The 19,972-nt window shown below is 34.5% G+C and overlaps 1 long non-coding RNA gene across 10 annotated transcripts; it reads left to right on the forward strand.

Moving 5' to 3' along the window:
- Positions 1-5,891: 5,891 nt before the first annotated feature.
- LOC145093331 (uncharacterized) lies at positions 5,892-12,378 on the forward strand. 10 transcript variants are annotated; one of them, XR_013702836.1, is made up of 17 exons: positions 5,894-6,807; positions 7,322-7,497; positions 7,582-7,659; positions 7,798-7,903; positions 8,000-8,070; positions 8,147-8,186; positions 8,266-8,278; positions 8,365-8,526; positions 8,606-8,776; positions 9,079-9,165; positions 9,335-9,594; positions 10,480-10,606; positions 10,702-10,825; positions 11,337-11,390; positions 11,587-11,637; positions 11,862-12,004; positions 12,080-12,378. It is a non-coding gene; the product is annotated as an uncharacterized LOC145093331 (long non-coding RNA). The 10 variants fall into 10 exon arrangements; XR_013702831.1 differs by having other exon boundaries at positions 5,892-6,245; positions 6,353-6,807; positions 8,147-8,526; XR_013702832.1 differs by having other exon boundaries at positions 5,892-6,245; positions 6,374-6,807; positions 8,147-8,526.
- The last annotated feature ends 7,594 nt before the right edge of the window (positions 12,379-19,972 follow it).

Consider the following 19,972-nt stretch of genomic DNA (forward strand, 5'->3'; position numbering starts at 1 on the left):
AAAATTCAACGTACTCTTATGTATGCATTTCAAGTCCTGTATTATATACCATAATCTCTTGGAGGGAGAGCGTGATACTTGTGTATACATCTATACGGGATTGACAACCCCACACCTAAACTATTAGCTATAGTTAGACCGGCAGGTCTGGGGTGACAAATGTCATAACACTACAACACCTGAAGAATGTTGTTACAGGCAGTCGGTGTCAATAGTATGGTTATAAAACTCACATAAAAGTATAAAAACAAGTTTGATTTACGAGATTCTTATATGCATACAGTTTTTCTACATTAATTTTCATACCAAGTTATCTTTATCATTCAAAGTACGAAAAATACTAATGCACTCCAACTCTGGAAACTTTTCGAACCATTTATAGAAAATATTGGATTTTATGAAAACCTCACTTACCGATTTGCTACCAAAAAGGATATACTTTTCAACATAAAACACTCATGAACTCACCAACTTAATTGTTGACACTTTTTCGAAACCACTTGTATTTCTCAGGGAATCAGTAATACAGGTAACCACCAGCTTTTGAAGAAGGAACGCTAAGGACGTTTATTATTAAACATTTATATCATCATATTGTAATATTCTTTTGCTAATATGTATAGCGCAACAGTATACGTTTTCATTATATATATGATGGTTGTGTTGCTTTCTTTACAATATTCAATTGTTGTGATACTACGTGAAGTCATCCACCCTCGAATGTTTCCGCCATTCTGGTTTGGGGTGTGACAGAATCTATATATATTTATGCTTAGTATACATTAGGTCATCATAAGGGTACCAAGTATGGATCAGGTTATAAGATACAGAGTCAAACCACAGTTTTTCTAGTACAAATCATACTTTTCAAAGTCAGTACTTTTGATATACAAAACTAGAGATTTCCCAGAAAAGGCTTAATCCATTTTTATTAAGCAGTACAGTTTTAAAAGACTTTAATTGAGTTAACTCTATAATACCTTGGTTTATACACCATGTTTATATATAGAACTAATATCCGATAGCTAGTTAAATGTGTGTTTTTCCCCGACGTCTTGTTCTCGTTGGATTGTGGGCTTAGGGCAGATTCCCCCAATTAATTATCTACCCAATATCAGATTATATATATCAGTATAAACAAAGCCATTATAAAAGTAGTCACCGTAGTCATTATTTTACTATAAGAAATATAGGTTTTCTTAAAAGAACTACTCGTTAGATATAAAGGAACCATTACAAATAACTCCATGAGTAATAAGTGAATACACCAAGGTTATATATGACAACAATCTAACAACCAATGGAATGTGTGCTATCCGCCTTACTTACTGTTCCCCGTTGGGTTGTGAGTTTAGGTTAGATGCGCACAATCGATTGTTTGTTTACTCTAAGTATACATATAACTTGTACCCACTTAGTACGGATAGAAAGGCTTTTGGTTTCATTTTACTTAACTTCCATTGAAGTAGGAAATATAGGATTTTCTAGAGGGACAGGCGAACTTTTCAAAACAGAACTTACAGCTTACATCACTTTTACATATACATTTTCAACAACATTTTACAGCTTACTCACATCACTAAAATCTTATGAACTCACCAGCTTAATTGCTGATCAACTCTTTCAACTAACTTGTATTCTCAGGAGACTATTAGATAGGTGCTCACGCTAGGGATTTAGAAGATGAAGCATTTCAGCTTTAAGTCTTATTTTGTTATTTGTGCATGAATTCTATGTTTTGTGAACACACTTTGTAAACACTTTCTTTTGAAATGAAATGGTTGTTTATTACTTGCTTACCATATACATATCTCGTGATACTTGACATGACGTCCTCCACCCCCGAACGTTTCCGCCGTTCCGGTTTTGGGGTATGACAATGCATGTCCATAAAGCACCAACTTTATGTTGGTTTTGATATTGGAAACCCTTCTGGAGCAAATGAGCTAAAGACTTTTTAGAATAAGTGCTTAATGAATGAAGTCATGTCTTATTTACCTTTTTGGAACCTAGGGTTTGAGATTTTGACTTTTTGGGTGGTCCTGACAGGTAAAGTTGAAAAATTATCCTTCTAGACCTTTTTTTGGACTAGATCTGAGCATTAGATCTCTTGGGATCGAAGAAAACAGCTTAACCCATTAAGCTGTTGAAAACCCTAGTGCCCACGGCGTGTCATAAGGTCGCCACAGTGTGGAAACTAGGAAAATCACGATTGTCTAGTTTTTTAAGGGCCAAGAAATGGCCATGGGTAGCCACAGTTTGGTGATAAACTAAAGTCAACGTTGGTCGTTGACTTTTGACTTGAGATGACTTCTTGTCAAACTTCTAGTTTTGGAAGAAAAGCTAAGGACTTATCTAGTATAATTACATAGGTGGTGTGTTGCATTAGTATTCTGGTAGTAAAAGTAGTAATAGCTAGGCATTGAATGAGAAGTGAGTATTCTCACCACACTTGTGGGTCGAAGGCACCAATGTCGACTCACTAATTTGTATATGTAGAATGTGTGTGTCTATGCGACTATTACTTGTATGATTGTATGTTTGTATGGAGCCAAAATGGACTCGGATTCATTATGGACTCAAGGTTGACACATACCTGGGGATTAAAATGGACCCAACACAGTTATGTATTGTTACATATAGTCATTGTGGCCTCGAGGTTGATATGGACCCAACACAGCTACATGCTAATCGATATGGTGCTTAAATAAAAGAGGAAGTAAATTAGGGTTTCTCAGATCTCAAGGAGGCTGATGGAGGCTGAGGGTGAGCAAACCCTAGCCTCCTCATTCCTTTAGATAGGTAGAAAAACCCGGAAAATAGGATTTTCCATCTACAAGCTGCCACGCCTTGTATTGCTACGCCATGGCGACTTAAATGAAATACACAAACCTTTTTTGACTTGCCACTTCGTGGTGCCTCGACCACGCCGTGGCAAACCCTAAAATGCCAAAATTTGAAAACATAAAGTACCTCGGGATTCGGGTGTTACATGTTATGTATGGTATGTGCTATTCTTAGAAACACACTAAGCTTTCTGCTTACGGTTTATGGTTTAAACATTTTTTAGGTACTTCCAATTTCAGAAGGAATGACCCGGCTTGACCACATGGTTTTATGGTTTAACACTGATCGAATTTGGAACCAATGTTGTATGACTCGATATTTTAAAAATGAAAAATTTTACTTGGTATTTTTGGGACGTTACAGCTAACTAACAGGAATTTTAGCGAAAACTAGAAAATTGTGCGGATATAATCTTGATTTAAAAGTTCTATTTCTCAGGCGCTCCAGGGCCTTGCTAAAGTAGCCAAAAACGAGAAAGTATCAGGGCTAAGGGCAGAAAAGGATGTCCATAGGATTTGGGTGAATTGGTGAAGAGAATGAGTTGAGAAACGGATGTGTGTATAGGGGAATTTTGAGGGTGCGCCACGCATTTGGTCGGTGCGTGTCGCACACTTGGTCGGCTATGGTGACGTGGCTCCATGCAGAAAGTGGTACGTGATAGCATTCTGGTGGTGTGTCAGAGGCACGACACGCGCCTGTACGTACGATTTAGCATATTTTCAAAAATTCATATTTTATTCATACGAGCTCCATTTTTGGCATTCTTTATATCAACACGTAGTTATCGATGAGTACTACGTCTTTCATTCAAACTCCGTCGGCAAATTTTCACTGTTTTTTTAGAGTTATATTTTTAACAGGCTTAAACTGCTAAATTCCGTATAAAAATTATAACTCTCCCATACAATCTCCGTTCTCGATTGTCTTTATATCGACAGATAGATATGGACGAGATCTTCAACTCTCATTTAGATTGTTTTTCTAACAATTGACCGATTTCAATTTCGGTTTCTTTGTCGCACATTGATACACTGAAACTTCGAAAAATCATGACTTTATCATACAAAGTCAGATTTGGACGTTCTTTATATGTATGCTCTTCGTTTTACTATTACTATGACTTTTGTTTAGATTACTTAGAATAATAATTAATCTTTCTAAAATTCACTTTTTATGATGCACATGGTCGTGTCGGTTTAATCATGAAACTTCGGAGAAGCATAACTTCTTCATACGAAGTCGGATTTCAAAGTTCTTTGTATACGGAATCCCTGTCACATATACTATAACTTTGGTTAAGATTATTTATCCTAGATAATCTTCTATCAAAAATTCATTTTTATCGTTTATTCTATTTTAATTGACTAGCCCGAATCTATAGACATTACAGTTATCTCCCCTTTAGGATGATTACGTTCCAGAATCATCAGTAAAACAAGGCTTGTATAATGACTCCGCACATTACCTTTCCATCCTAGGTACTAAATGTAACTCTTATGTCGTTTTGAATGAGTTTCTAACTTTTAGACTTCTTGACTGTCGACGATGCTCAATCTTGCACCTGCTCTTCCTTCCAAATTCGATCTTTATTGGAGACTCCTTCTCCTTCTAGAACTGACTTAATCTAAGATAAGGTATTTACTTTGACTACCATAATAGACCGAATGATAATGCTCTAATTGTTGGGTTTTGAGCATTCTAACACTCCTATGGTGTACATGCAACCTTAAATACCTTGGATCTATATTTTCTCTATTATACATGCAAATATGAACTTTCCAAGGTATTACCCTAACTAGCATACAATCTTGTGTACTTGTATAACAAAAGTAGATAGAATACATACCTTATTGATGTAGCTTGATTCCATGGAGCTCAAGAACCTAGTGCCCCAAGTGTGACACCTCAAATGGTTCAAACAACACCATGAACATCTTGGAATAACCATGAGAAGAGGATATGAGACTTGGAAATCGGCTTGCCCTCCATATTATGCACTTGTGCGCATTTCACCAACCAATGGGGTCTTTATATAGTGTGCACATTAGGGTTACACCATGTAACCCATGACTTTACCCATTCCTTATGCTCCATGGGTTTTAACCTCCATGGAGTTTCCATGGGCCACCATATGGGTTAAACCCAACATAAGGAATCATGGATCATAAGCCCAGATATATAAGAATCAATGATTTACACAATCAATCGTCATACATTTAATTAGTCTCTTTTGATCACTAAATTAATTCCAAATTAATTCTTGATCAATACTAATTAAATAATATGATTTGATATTAATATATTAGAACTTATAATATATTAATATGTCACAAATATCTTCTTCTCATTAAAAGGTCTACCCAAATGTTCTAATGCCATGCAACCCAAATGGACCATGTCGGGTCGGGTCAAGTATATACGAATTATAGTTATGGACTTAGACACTTATCCAACGGTCTCCCAATTGGATAAGTCTAATAACTATTATGGTAAGTATAACTTCACAACCTGACCAGCAATCGTAGCTCTTAAAAGCTGCTGCCGAACTCTGAACAAATCAATGACACGTCCATTAGATAAGTGATCATATATTCCTCCATTCTAGATATCATATGGACTGAGACATGGATTATAATTATTCTCTCTATCCATTTGTTGTTTCCCGATGTCTGATTTATCACGACCGACTAATTGAACAAATCAAATCAGTCCAGGCTTGGTTAAGCACTTATGGGTGTCATCACTAAATCATCGAGGGGCCCACAGATCACTACTAGAATATAGACCTTTAATGGCACGCAAACCATGACACACGGTGATTTACGATACGTAAAAGCGTGTGTTCTAGAAGTAATGTCATCTCTTCTAAAATTTAAAGGATTTAGGGCACGTATTTTTGCGTGCCCTTGTAGTTAATGTCAGAACAAAAAAATAAAAACACGGAGGGAACTCAACATAAAAGGCGTGTCGTCTCTTCATGTCACTTTATAAAATTTTCATCAAACGCGCGTTATAATAGCTAAGGGGGGAAATCAAATCAAAAAAATTAGAAAACCCCGCCTCGACGATTTAGGGTTCATTCCATCCTTCTCTCTTTCACGCTGGTTCTGTCTCCACACTTCATCTCCCAACTATGATTTTTCTAATAAGAAAAATAGAGAAATCCTAAAGCATATTTCACCCTCCCCTTCTCTCAATTTTCTTCAAAAGTATTAGAATCAAAAATTTTCTGCAAAAGCCCTTCTTCTTCACTTTATTCTACACTATGGAACAAGTGAAGCAAGGTCATCCATCAATGATGCCAAAGGAAACTCCACCCTCCTCTTCTCTCAATTTCTCCGTGCTTAGGGTTCATGAAAGCTCTTGAATGCTCCTAAAAGATTGCAAAGTGATTTAGGGTTCGTTTCATCCTCTATATATCTCTATTACGCTTGAACCCTAATCTCAGACACCAATGTCTTTTTTTTTCTTGCGAATTCGTTCTCATTCCTTCTTGCCTAATCAGATTTGTTGGGTTTAAGTAAAGGTGCAAAGTTGATTCCGCTTTTTGCGGGTGGGCTTGAATTCTCGGGTCCCATCGAGAAGTATCTGATTGACCCGATCACAAAGAAGCCGTTTGTGAACTCGGTGGTGTCGCTGAATGGGTTTGCATTGGTGGGACGACCCTCAAAGCAAGATCATCCAATGGCAATCGAGGTGCTGATGAAGCTGGATGTGCCATACATTGTGGCTTTGCCTCTTGTGTTCCAGACAACAGAGGAATGGCTTAACAACACTTTGGTTCTTCATCCGATTCAGGTGGCTTTGCGGGCTACTCTTCCTGAACTTGATGGAGGAATGGAGCCGATTGTTTTCTCAAGAAGAGACCCAAGAACCGATAAATCCCATTCCCTTCACAAGTGGGTTGAGCAGCTCTGCACCAGAGCAGTCAGATGGGCAGAACTGAAGAGGTAAACAAAGGTACTTATTTTTGCCATATGGTGCTTTTTTTTGAATTTTAAAAAAAATAAATAAATAAGTAAGCAGAGAACTGAGGAAAAACTAAGAATGAATTCCAGTGAATTTTCAAAATATTTATGTAACTGCACCAGTTCCATTGCAACTTAAAAGGCACACAGACTGTTTATATAGTTTTTTTTCATCTTTTCATTGGGTTTTTTCTTCTTTAATTTTTCATTGTGGTATCTTCTTTTCCTTCTCTTTTTAATTGTAATTCCATGCCATGTTTACACCTTTTGTTACTCTTTATGCAGAGGTTGGCAGCTGGTGAGTGGTTCACTGCTCGATAACTATTAAAACCATGATTGTTCCTTTGTTTTTCTGAATTCATCCATATTTATGTGTTTTGGGATTTGATTGCGTCATTTTCTTTCTACAAATTTATTGAAACTTGACAGTTGGTAGTTTCTCAATTTGCTTCAAATCTTCACCTTCATCTTATACTTTTTTTTGGGTTTCAAATATCCTAAAACAGGTATGGGACTTATCTAATCAAGACAATGAAATCATGCTTTGATTGAATGAATTTTGTATTGCTCTCTTCCTCATGGAGAGACACAGGGAAGGCCACTCTCTTCCTAATGCACTTCCATCTGGCATTTTGTTTGAGAAGACACCAGTGACAACAGTAGTGATACTCCTAGTGTTGAGGTGGGTGGACATTTTTTTTTTGTTTGTAAGCTAAGAGATTATGATTTATATTTTGTGTTAATGGTTTATTTGTCCAAAGTGCAGGCTAATGAAGACCTTTCTTATACATCAGGAGCAAAAGAAGAAGGTTTGGTGAAGGAAAGTGACAGGTGAAATAAGCAAGTGAGAGCTCCTTGTTTTTATTTTTTATTTTTTTTATTGAACATTAGTGTACACCATTATCTGTATATGAAGTTCTTTTCATTTGTTGCATGTTAGTTCCCATCATTTTTTTACCTTTTCTTGTTATGTATTTTGTAGCACCCCAACTTCTATGACATTTGTTAAGAGGAGGGGATCAATAGGTGTGGTGTAATCCTTGATACTTTTGAAATCACATGACAATATGCATGCTCCATTTACTTAGGTTGATCTGATTTTCACATGCTATCTTTCTTTTTTTCTTTTTTTAATCTCCACAATGAATAAATTGACAATTTTTATATATTTATTTAAATCATAGGATCCACCAATTATGACAGAAGACATGCATGAAAAAGGCTCCATGCATTTGAGGTCTTGGGTGATTCTTTTGTAAGTTGTCACATCACATATAGGATATTATATAAAATAAATTTCTTCACTGAAAATTGTGTATAATTTTTGTCAGAGCTTCTTTGGGCAGTTAGAGAAGGACATCTTATCTTCAGGTACTACATAAAATGGTGTTTTTATCTCTGATGACTCCCCTAACTTTTTGTTGTTTGATGAATTTATGGACCCAAATAGAGTAGGAGAAAAGGTACATTTTTTATTTTTCCACATTTACCCTCCATGATCAATGAAACTAACATCATCCAATATCTATACAAACACTTCATTATCTAGGAACAGTAAGACCACATCAATTACTGGAGCAAATGGTGTGTACTGCTTTCAGAGCTGCAGCTGACACTCTTAACCAGACTAGCTTTGGTGGGTTAAAGAACATGACAATAAAAATCGACTAATTATACTTCACCAATGCTTCTGCATTGAAGCCTTTGCAAGGTATGTGTAATGTCTCATTTACAATTTGTAGACACAAGGGTAAAATAGTCACTTTTAATCTGACTTATTGCATTGGCAGCGAACAAGCTACCGGGTGATATGGAAATAATCCAATATGTAAAACGGCTCTGTGTTGTATTCGAACATGTGGAGAAGTTGCTAACACTTGACAGTGGCAGTGGGAATCAATGGAGTCACCAACAGGGGGAGATTGAGACTCATAGGATTCTTCTAAGTGACAAAAGTCAATGTTAGTAGGATAAATGAATTAAATGCTAGATTTTAAAGATGGCATTCTGTAATCTCTCTAGGTTTAAGAGCCCGTGACAACAAGCTGTAATTGGCAGCTAGAAAGCAAAGTTGTTGCTTATTAATTAATAGTTAATATCATCTAGTTTATCTACTTATTCTACACTTCTTATGTTCTTATTGGTCATGGAGGTGGTATGATGCAAGTATCCTGTCCATATAGTTGTTTGTATGTCCCTTCACACTCTCTGTAGTTGCTTTATGTTATCCTGAACTTTTTATTCTTCTTAATTCTTTTCACAGGGTGATCATAATTTTCCAAGAATAATACCTTTGGATAGATCGAAGGACGAAGAAGAACAAAGTTGTGGTGATCTTCAGTGATTGAAGGTAAACGAATGAGGTTTGCTTGAACCTCATAGGTCGTATTCTTCTTCTTTTTTGTTTGTTTGTGTCGACCAGTATCAATGAATATTGGGATGTTTGGGTGTTTGAGTTTACGGGGAAAAGAAAACATTGAAAATTAAAAGGATTGTGTTTGGTTTGCTTCATTTGACAGGGAAGAAGGAGTACAATCGGAGTTGTGAAATTGATGGGAAAGAAGAAAAGAAACAGAAGGCGTTGATGCCCTTGATGGTTAGCTGAAGAATAAGAAGGAAACAGAAGGAGTACAGTGCTTTCCTTACCAGAATGTGAACTTTGTAAGGGCGCCCTTCTTTTTCCTATTTTTCTGATCAGGGACGAAGAAGAAGAATAAGAACGAAATTCCATCGATTTCTTTTTAAATCTCAGAGGTTCTGATGGTTTCTGTAATTTAAGGTATTGATTTCTCTCATTAATTAAACCTAAATGTAGGGAAAAAAATCAGATAAATTAAACCATTAACCACCACCACAACACCACCATCTCCACCGCTTCCTTAATCACATAACTCTTCTTTTATTTCAACTTTTTCTGCTTCATCTTTCCAGCCATCAAAATATCTATTGTTTGTATGTTAGACTTTGTTTTTTGCTTTATGTTTCCTATGGTTTTGGATATGGTCCCTTTAAGAGTATGCACATGCTTAACAGTTAACACACAAGGGTAATTTTGTCATTTTGGCCCTCTATTTGTTGTTTTAACATTGAGGAAGAATGGAACGATTCTCATTATGGTTAAACACTAGCAATGATGAATAATCTTGAATGGTTCACTTCTAAACTAGTAACATATGAATTGAAATAAATAATTGGATAAAATAAGTGAGATTTGATCTTGAAAGTGAACAACTCCTTTTAGATTTTTTTGTTTATGTTATTAAACTTTATTTTATTTTTTTTATGAAAACAACTCCGCATCAAAATTTCAATATTACTAAGTAAGATTATTGAAAAATAATTGACCCGGATATATATCCCATATATCTTTGCTTGATCGTGGTACACATATTGATCGCACTCTTTCTGCTCTCTTGACCTGTAAAAATCAAATCTTAGGATTCAGCTACTACCGATGGGTGTGTCATCCGACTTCCTCAAAATCACTGCTAAGTTTTGATATATGGCCTTATGATGTTGTCATCATTGGCCCTCAAATTAATGGCCCTCAAATCTTTCAATCTCTATCACAACCCAATTCATTAATCTTCATTCAATTATATTTTTCATAAATTACCCAAGGGAAAAACATTCTATAATATTAGATACCTGATATATGTAATAGGCAGGATCAGAAGCACTTTCCAGCGGACATCAGAATAGTTGAGGGGAGTTTGATTCCTGGTGATCAAGTATCTGTTAATGACACAGAACCTGTTGATGTTAGGATTGGACCTTGTCCACCTGATCAGGTAATATTACTTTTTAAATTATATATATATATATATATATATATATATATATATATATATATATATATTGACTTAAATTTTATGTTGACTTGAAGATGGTTGGTGGATCAAGGAGACAATCATAGAAAAAACGAAGTACAGCAGAGAAGAATGTTAGTTAAAGTGTTCTACAACAATACTTTTCTGGGAGCCTTAAGGATGCTACTAAAGCCATTGGAGGTAATATATATATATATATATATATATATATATATATATATATATATATATATATATATATATATATATATATATATATATATATAAGAAAACTAATAATATAACCCTGAAAAATAAAAATAAATTTGAAGAATTTCTGTAAGCACCTGTGGTAATTAGCGAAAAGAAAACTAGCTAGTGATAAGAAAACTAATATTTTATCCCAGAAAAATAAAAATAAATAGAGATATAAGGTCATAATTAGATCTTATTTAAAGATATGTGAGTATGTGTAAGTGTGTAAGTGTGTGCAAGTGTTTGTGTATATTTTTGGACTGATTATTCTATTAGTATAGGTTTTGTCTATTAACTTTTGGCATATTTCATCCCTTCTATCTTATGTATTAAGGATAAACCAAGGTATTGACTAAAATACCCCATATGTTAAATTCGACCAAAATACCTCTCTTTATGACTTAATGTCTAATCTTGTGAAGTTATGTTTATGTCTTTGACTTAATATCTATTTCAGCCATTACATCTCATATACATCATGGTTAAATCAAGGTTTTGACCAAAACACCCGGTATGTTAATTTCTTTTATGTATTACCAATAAATGCTATTTTTTTGTAATAGTGTTAACTCATCATTTAAAGTGTTTGTATGGAAATTATCTTATGGTGTGTCCAATTTTTCTTACCAATAAATGCTAATTTTTTGTAATAGTGTTAACTCATCATGTTTATATGAATCTAAAGGTTGCATGATTCAAATTTGCAGGTCTTGGGGTGGCATATCCATCTTACAATACAAAACAAAACCACAATAGAGGTTAGAATAATGTTTTAGTGTGTAAATGCATGTAGATCAATGTTGTGTTACATTACATGATATCTTTGTTGTTGGGTTATCAGGATATATCATACTTGATAAGGTTTGTTCAAAGTTTTATAGGATTAAAGTACACTAAAAAAATGTCAATGGCTAACTTTTTGGGATTTTTTAGTTAAAATTGTGTAGAAGCATTTCTTATGCTGTAGTTGCTGCTCATGCAGATCAGACTAGTAGGAGGAAATTAGCACTTTTCCAGGTTCCTTTGTTACTAGGCATTGGGGAAGAAGATACAGCCCTAACTAAGGCAACTAAAAATGGCGATACTGATCTTGTTTATCTTGTTCTCTTTCATATATGGCAGAAGGTATTTATTGTTTTCTTATTTGATTAATTATATAATAATGGTAAAATTAAGTTCTCAAATTATTGGCTTGTATAGAGACCAGCATTGGAATTATTTGGAATGATACAAGCTAGACCTATTTGCGCGTGATCTATTCATACGAGACTCAAGATATCATATTTTGGCATGGCTAGAAGCTTTGGAGGAAACGAGACTCAAGCAAAAGTAAACACACAGAGAGTTGTTGGCACGTAGTAAGCTAGATGATGCAATTGTATATAAATGAGTTCATTTTTTATAACATTTACTCACTTTTGGAATAATTATTTGTATTTGACATATTAGTGAAATGAATTATCTTTGTTATTTATGGTATTTTATTTTGTATTATGATATTTTTAATGTATTGTTTAATTTGAAAATTAGTAAATCTATAAATAATATTTTTTTTAAACATTTAAAAGTATGATACGCAAAAATGTGTGTCATCTTCATTTATGAAATGGCCCTTCTTGACAGTGGCTTTCTTGATACGCATTGCATGTCATTAACACGCGCGTCGTAAGGTTACGACACGCGAATGCGTGTCATCTTCCATTATGACAGGGCCTTTCGAGATACGCATTGTGTGTCGTAAACACGCGCCGTAATTGCGCGTCGTAAATGAGCGTCGTAAATGTGCGTCATCTATAGACGACGCGCAAAAGCATGTCATCTCACTTTATGACAGAGCCTTCCTTGACGCGCATTTGCGCGTCGTCTGAGCCTTTTACAACGTGCAATGAGCGTCGTAAAAGGCTGTTTTTCTAGTAGTGGACATCGCTTTTATCCCTTTAAGGGTAAAAGGAATGGATAAACTTCGACTCATATGCTTGTACTGACTACTTGTTGAATCATACACAAATGCACATTTTATAACATCGAGTTACCAATGTGTTTTCGTGCAGTCAATGTATAACCAACTCATAGTCAACAACTCATATCTCTAGGTTTGAAGAATATAAGATATTATCGTCTCATGATTCACTCATGATAAAATCCATGAAGTGATTCAAACGAGCGTGGGTTTAATCCAATACTCAGAACTTATGAGCACTCATGAATGTTTTAGCAACCATTGCTATGTCTAATGCACATTAGACAAATCTTACAAGCCAGATTCATGACAGTGTTGTTTCATATCTACTTCCAACATATGACCGTATGTGGATGGTTTGAATAACTTAGTCATTCAGGAAGAACGACCTAGTTATTCAGGAAGTCAAAACATGCAAAGTGAAACACAAGAATAATACTTAATCCTATATGATCCCAAACTCTTGAGTGTAAATAAAAACCTTTTTTATCTAAGCACCATATTGATTACTCATTATTCATTGTTTCAATTTATCAACTTAATACTTAAATTGAAACAATAGTCATGCCATGCACCGAGCATGCATAATATGTTTACCTATGGTCCTTTCTTTTGTGAAATAGATCAATTGAACATGGCTCCAGTGATGCTCAATTCACAATCCCAATCCCTTTTGTAAATGTAAGAATATCAAACTCTTGCCATTTACTGTAATCTGTTAAATTCTAAACTTATATGCAATGATTCTCTTGTAATGACTATGCACAAAAGTCACAAAGACTTGACAATAGACATTACAAAGTATTCCAATGGGGATCAATTCCATGGAAATGAAGTCTCATATTCAAAGTACATTCCTTTGAACTTCCTTCTTTGCATTAAGTTTTCTAATCTTGCACAGATTCAGAGAATAACTTCCACCTATGGGAACAATTCAATATTCCCATTTTGACCATCACTTTTGAGCAAGTGTTGCCTCTTTTCAAAATATGTCAATATGGTCCTTACTCTATACTTCCAATTTTCCATGAGTAACCAATCTTTGGTAAACCTCAAATTGTCCTCGACAATTGCTTAATCATTTTAGTCATATCCAGTTCTATTCCTTTTTCCCTCCTAATGTCATAGGCATTTGGAAAATTTAGAATGGATAAATATTATAGCACATGTAATCAAACCTATACCCAAAGCATATGGGACATGATTCATGCTATAAAATTTTAATTTGCCATGTTCTTACAATTCGAACTATGAAGAGGTATGCCGTAATCATAATCGAATTTTGAGAACGCAACATATATAGAATTTCCTTATGTTAAACCATTCCAACATAACATTTATATATATTATTGACTAAAGTTGATTAAAATCTCAATTTAGGCATGTAGAATTGGAATGAAGTATAAAATCCTCTCCCTTAATTATAGCAAAACAACTTTTCAAAGCGAATTGAAACTTTTCTTTTCTATAATTAACATTGCTAACTTGCAACATAATCATCATGCTCCCACTAGCATAATGATTATTATCTTACTAGCATAACACTTATGCTCCCACTAGCTTTGACATGTATCCATAAATCAATACTTTATTGTCTTTCTTACCAAAGTTCAGATTTCTGATACGAGATTGCTTTGATAAGACTTTACCAAAATCATACACCTTTTCATAGATAGCTCACATGTGTGTCTAAACAATTTTAGAACTATGAAAAGGGATGCTGTAATCATAGTCTCAATTGTTTAGTCCTTTGGCATTCCTCACATGTCCATGTTAGTGTGCCGGTTAACCACACACGCTCCACTAACGACTTTGAGAATGCAAATATCGCAATTCATATCTACTTAAAATCTACTTAGTGAAAGCGTTTCCTCACCATCATTTTCATGAATCGGAGAGAAACCTTATGACATTTAGATTTTATGGTGTATGTGTTCCTATCCATGTGAATTTCAAAACCATAATCACAAGACAATGTTAGCGACAAATCCAAACTCATATGGATTGAACTTGTGCGGTCTTAATTTCTTGTCACCTGGCAGCACAAGGACCTGCCATTGCTTTCAAGTAGTTGTGCAACCAATTGAGAACTCATAGAACTTACATGCATAGTCAACTCTAACTGGAATGGGCATAAAACAAGAATATTTCAACACGATAGGTTACAAACCTCAACTCGTGGGCTAGTGATTAACAATACGCTTGATTAGTTCTAGAAACTATTTCAGGATCTTTTAGACTCCCACTGTCCTCTTGACATATAAGACTCTCTTGCCAATATTTAAGAGATGGTGTGGATTCTAATCAAGATAAACACTTCACACAATTGGTTTTTAGTTGGTCTTTGTTTTATTCAAAACATCACAACTTACCAATTTCAAATGCACAAGAGTAAGAAAGCATTTTACTCTACATTTGACAAGTGTTTTAAACATTTCTTAAGATTAAGTCACTCAAGGCTCAATCTTGGAGTATGACTCTAAGATTTGATTTTGGAACGAAGTATGATTTATCTTTTGATTTAACCATTTCAACAATTCATGATTCCTCTCCTTAGCCAAACGAATGCACTAAGGTGTCCTTAGAGGATCAATTTTGATATAGTTTCATAATCACTAAAATAATCATAAAACAAGATACTCAAGTACTCTCCCATCTCTTTAAATTGGAGAAACTTTTATCATTCTGCCTTATTTGATTCTTCTTGTCCGTCCTGCCATACATTGAAACTTTTCCAATGTTTCAGAATTACACTTAAACTTGTAAGCATAACCATATTTTCTAAACTTTAGTAAATCATGACGAATAGTCTTTGTGGTGGAATTGAACAATGCTCAAGAATGTGCACTCGATCTCTTAGTCCTTCACTTGACTCACAAATACATGTGAACAAGGAATTAGTCTTAATTTTCCAAAGATGAAAAAATTCTCATTCATCATACAATAGAAGTTGCATGATTCCAAGTGTCTATCCAATTGAAACTTGGGTGATAAGAATCTTTCCTTATTTGGTAAATTATGATACTACCACAAACGAAAAAGTCAAATCCATTTACCAATATTGCTTATGAATGGGAACATATAAACAACAATTTTTCGCAAATGTCATTTTAAAGATACTTAAAATAAATAAAACAAAATTTTTATTTTATTTTAAAACTTGAGGAAAAACATATCCTTACAATGCAGATACATATGAAAAACATTTTGTTGTCTATTCCTAAGCAATATATCATAATTAGTATGCAGCAGCTCAAAATTCTGATCATCGGACCATGCGATCGAAATCCATCTTCGTGATCAGAATCGGCATAATCATACTTTAAGCTTCCTTTGATTCTTCCAAAACATCAAAATGTAATTACATTACATCATGTATTAAGAATCTCAAAAAGAGACTTAACAGGGTTAGATAATGGAGTTTATTGGCAAAAGAAATATATGGACTCTTTGGAAATGGTATACGGGACTATCACAGACTTAGACTTTCTCTTTACCATTAGGTCAAACGACTTGACCATGGCCGATCCCTTTCAATTGGGAAGAGAAATTTTTTCAGGACTTCCAATATCACCATTTTCAATGTCCAAATAGGTTTGGGAAGTAGATCTTCCAATCTAATTTGCTTAACCAATTCTCCAAATCATTGCTGATTCAACATCATCAAGAAAATAGGTAAGATCATTAAGGGTCATGTCGTGATGTGTCATCAGGAAGTGACTGAAGAACCAAGTCAACAGCCACCTACCTCGAGACTCCGACACCCGACTCTCCCAGCTTGTCAATATGTGACTTAACCTTTAAGATGTAAGCACATATAGACTTTTCTTGCCAATAAGGATTGAGTGACTTAAAACTTATCAAGTCTTGAAACTTGTGGGATAGGGAGAATTATTGGAGGAGGTGGAGGAAGTGAAGTATGATTTCTAGTCTCACTAATGCACAACAAAGGGATTGATCTTTCACCTTGATTGCCATTTGGGATATCATTTTCATTAGGAAGTTTGTTCCTAAAGATTTGGGAAGACCATAGTTGTCTGAAGGAGACATCTATAAGGGATAAATTTAAGTTAGTTGATTTAAATTCCTTAATATAACATTCAATATGAAATATTAAGGCTAGGACCCAACAACATACTTATAACTGGAAGAGGGATGTCGTAATCCAAGTTATAAAATAGTTGAAGGTAGGTAAATGACGATTTACCAATTTCCACTATGAAAAACGAAATATAATTAAGTTTTAATTGGATTTGAAACTCCTAGATATTTTGAGATACATTGAACTTTCAATGGCATGTTTGAATCTCGATTGTGCCCTCTCAAGTTTGTGACTGGGATGCCGAGGATCACAAACAAGGTGTGAATAACCATGCAAATCTACTTGGTACCCTTAATATTTATCACCTAATCGATTTTCCGGTTAACCACACACGCTCCACCGATCTATGATAAATTTAAGTTACCCTGTGCCACACTTGGTCAGTCCTAGGTTAGTGTGCTGGTTAACCACACACGCTCCACTAACGACTTAACAAAGTGCAAAGTGCAATTTCATGGGTTAGCACATTTTCACATTTTCCTAAGTAACTAAGATTGGGAATTTATAAGTGTTTAGTTACTTAGTATCTATCGTTATACTTTTAATGAAGGGAGAATTATAGTCTTGTCCTACCCGTTCGGTTAACGACCCTCCACCAGTCAAGGAAACAATGGGTGAGAGTGGACACCCATTAAACTGTCATTTTATAGGCAGTAACCTTATACGCCCCCTTATAGACCAACTTTGTGAATGAGGCTTACTAATGGTAAGATTGACTTATTCTTATACACACACACACACACACACACATATATATATATATATATATATATATATATATATATATATATATAATAATAATTAAACTCTTAATATTATAGAAGTATAAGGTTTGAATTTTAAACTCTTAAAATTCTAAGGTTTCAATTTGGAATTAAAGTACTAGAGTATAAGACTTTACAAATTCCAAAACTTGAGGGCAAGTTTTGAAACTATTTCAAGACTTTTCATTTCATAACTTATAAGTTTAATGTACATTAAAATGAAGATTCTTCATTTTTATGTAACCTCTTATTCTTTAATAACACTTTTAAAGAAGTGTCTCTTTAAACATCCATCACTTGAGGACAAGTTATGGAGTCATAAAACAATTTAATGAAAAAGACTCTTCATTTTGTGTAACCTTTGGCAATAATTATGAGTTTTTAGATTCATAAATATGACTTTTCATATATCTTGAAGACAAGTTACAAAAACATATTTTATGAACTTCTTTTAGATCAATATGGATTGAAAACAACTAACACATAATTTTTTTTTATTAATCTAAATCAACTCATAAACAAGGTAACACAAAAAAAAACTTTTGGTAATCCATAGCTTGAAGACTAGTTATGGAGTCCATACAATTTCATTAAGATCAAGAATTATACTAACAAAACAATTTGCACATAATTCCTATGATCTAACTAAAACTCACAAGCATGAACATTCATAATCAACAATTTTTCAAGAATTACATAAACATATATACACTTGAAACTTTGATTACAGCATTGAAATTGGTTTAACATAATCATTACCACATTAAAAACGGGTTTTATAAGTCCAAAACAGTCAAAGGTAATGATTCTAGACCAATTCCAGCCAAAAACATCGAACATCAAGCTGTCAGGACCCAAAACTTGTCGAGTTCCTTGAGGAACTCATCGAGTTCATGGCCAAAATGATGAACTCGTCGAGTTTTGTAGTCTGGACAGATTTCAGCTTTGCAAAATCACATAAGCAACAATATAACAGAAAACAAGCCTAGGCTCTGATACCACTGTTGGGTTTTGAGCATTCTAACACTCCTATGGTGTACATGCACCCCTAAATACCTTGAATCTATGTTTTCTCTATTATACATGCAAATGTGAACTTTCCAAGGTATTACCCTAACTAGCATACAATCTTGTGTACTTGTATAACAAAAGTAGATACAATACATACCTTATTGATTTAGCATGATTCCATGGAGCTCAAGAGCCTAGTGCCCCAAGTGTGACACCTCAAATGGTTCATACAACACCATGAACATCTTGGAATAAATATGAGAAGAGGATATGGGACTTGGAAATCGGCTTGCCCTCCATATTATGCACTTGTGCCCATTTCACCAACCAATGGGGTCTTTATATAGTGTACACCTTCGGGTTACACCATGTAACCCATGACTTTACCCATTCCTTATGCTCCATGGGTTTTAACCTCCATGGAGTATCCATGGGCCACCACATGGATTAAACCCAACATAAGGAATCATGGATCATAAGCCCATATATTCAATGATTTACACAATCAATCGTCATACATTTAATTAGTCTCTTTTGATCATTAAATTAATTCCAAATTAATTCTTGATCTACCCAAATGTTCCAATGTCATGCAACCCAAATGGACCATGCTGGGTCGGGTGAAGTATATATCAATTATAGTTATGGACTTAGACACTAATCCAACACTAATAACTTTCCATCGCATAATGCAATGGCTAGACTTAGGCCACTTTGAGTCAAACTCTAACATGGAATATACCTTCCTTCATGTTATAATGTGATGTAATCACATCATAAAAGGCAACTTTTATAGCTACAGACTGCTTAGTATTAACGATGACTATGATGCTTTTGTCGATCGCTTCGATTGTATTTTCCTTTAGTCTCCTGACTTAAGTCGGATGCCGCATCGAACTTGGTTCTCTAAACCGATTAGCTTACTTCGCAAACTTATTCGTAAGTCATACTCGATTTGATATGACCACCAAGGTCGGAACAACAATCATTTTCATACTCATCTAGACATCTACCAATACGATGGTAACGACGGAAACAAGAGAAACAAACTCAACTACCGATGCCTTGGTAACCTTGTAATTCTTCCTGATCTAAGTGTGAGAGTCTTCCTAACTTTTATATATGTTTAATTAATTTTATAACTATAGTTTTCAGAGTAACTTGTAAATATATCTTTCAAACTTAGAGCTTTTATAACTTTATATTTATATAGCAACTTCGTGTGTCTTCTTAACTTTTGTATTAAATAAAGATCA

Source organism: Lactuca serriola, chromosome 3, assembly GCF_051521515.1.
Source record: "Lactuca serriola cultivar US96UC23 chromosome 3, Lser_US96UC23_V15, whole genome shotgun sequence".
Lineage (NCBI taxonomy): Eukaryota > Viridiplantae > Streptophyta > Magnoliopsida > Asterales > Asteraceae > Lactuca > Lactuca serriola.